The sequence below is a fragment of the Cherax quadricarinatus genome, chromosome 66 (genome assembly GCF_038502225.1).
Source record: "Cherax quadricarinatus isolate ZL_2023a chromosome 66, ASM3850222v1, whole genome shotgun sequence".
In the NCBI taxonomy this organism is placed as follows: domain Eukaryota; kingdom Metazoa; phylum Arthropoda; class Malacostraca; order Decapoda; family Parastacidae; genus Cherax; species Cherax quadricarinatus.
Window position 1 is genome coordinate 21,887,779 of NC_091357.1, and position 1,492 is coordinate 21,889,270.

Below are 1,492 nucleotides of genomic sequence, written 5' to 3' on the forward strand. Positions count from 1 at the left end.
GACTGACTGTAGGTGCAGGCTGACTGTAGGTGCAGACTGACTGTAGGTGCAGGCTGACTGTAGGTGCAGACTGACTGTAGGTGCAGGCTGACTGTAGGTGCAGACTGACTGTAGGTGCAGGCTGACTGTAGGTGCAGACTGACTGTAGGTGCAGACTGACTGTAGGTGCAGGCTGACTGTAGGTGCAGACTGACTGTAGGTGCAGGCTGACTGTAGGTGCAGACTGACTGTAGGTGCAGACTGACTGTAGGTGCAGGCTGACTGTAGGTGCAGGCTGACTGTAGGTGCAGGCTGACTGTAGGTGAAGCCAGAAGCGCAGGTGAAAATGCAGGGACAAGCATAGTAATAATAATAATAATAATAATGATAATAATAATAATAATAATAATAATAATAATAATAATAATAATAATAATAATAATAAATCTTTATTTCTACCAGAACATAAGAAAGAAGGAACACTGCAGCAGGCCTACTGGCCCATGCGAGGCAGGTCCAAGTCCCCCACCGGCCCAAGCCAATGCCCCAACCTAGTCAGGTCAGGTCACATTCACTTAAGGTGCACGGCATCTGACCTAATAGCACAAGCTAGTCAGGTCCAACTCACACCCACCTACACCCACTCATGTATTTATCTAACCTATTTTTAAAACTACACAACGTTTTAGCCTCAATAACTGTACTCGGGAGTTTGTTCCACTCATCCACAGCTCTATTACCAAACCAGTACTTTCCTATATCCTTCCTGAATCTGAATTTTTCCAATTTAAAACCATTGCTGCGAGTCCTGTCTTGGCTAGATATTTTCAGCACACTATTTACATCCCCTTTATTTATTCCTGTCTTCCATTTATACACCTCAATCATATCCCCCCTAATTCTACGTCTTTCTAGAGAGTGCAGATTCAGGGCCTCAGTCTATCCTCATAGGGAAGATTTCTGATTTGTAGATGAATGGTTCAGAGAACCGACATGTTGATAAATTAGACACATGTGCAACTCTTGATACCCAAGATACCCAAGAGTTGCACATGTGTCTAATTTATCAAGATTTCTGATACATGGGATCAACTTTGTCATCCTCCTCTGTACGTTTTCCAGAGCATTTATATCCATTCTGTAATACAGTGACCAAAACTGAGCAGCATAATTATTACAACCTAGGATTTCAAATGGCCTGTTATCCCAGGTGTAATGGGAGCAAATAAACACAGTAGAAAAAGTTTAGACTTATATTATCCTTCACCAATTTATAACAGCAATATGTACACTATGTACAGTGATAAATATAGTGCACTCCACGGTAAGCAAGGCAGAAATAGAAGCCACAAGATAGCAGACCGTGCTTCAACCAGCTCTAGAATGGGAATGACAAGGGCAGACAGGAGAGCGGTATCCACATAACCTCTGCGATTGTCAATCCCACCTTCTTATTGGCTAGAACCTGGTCACTAGTTGAACGATGGGGCCCCATCATCAACTCTTAGCAACC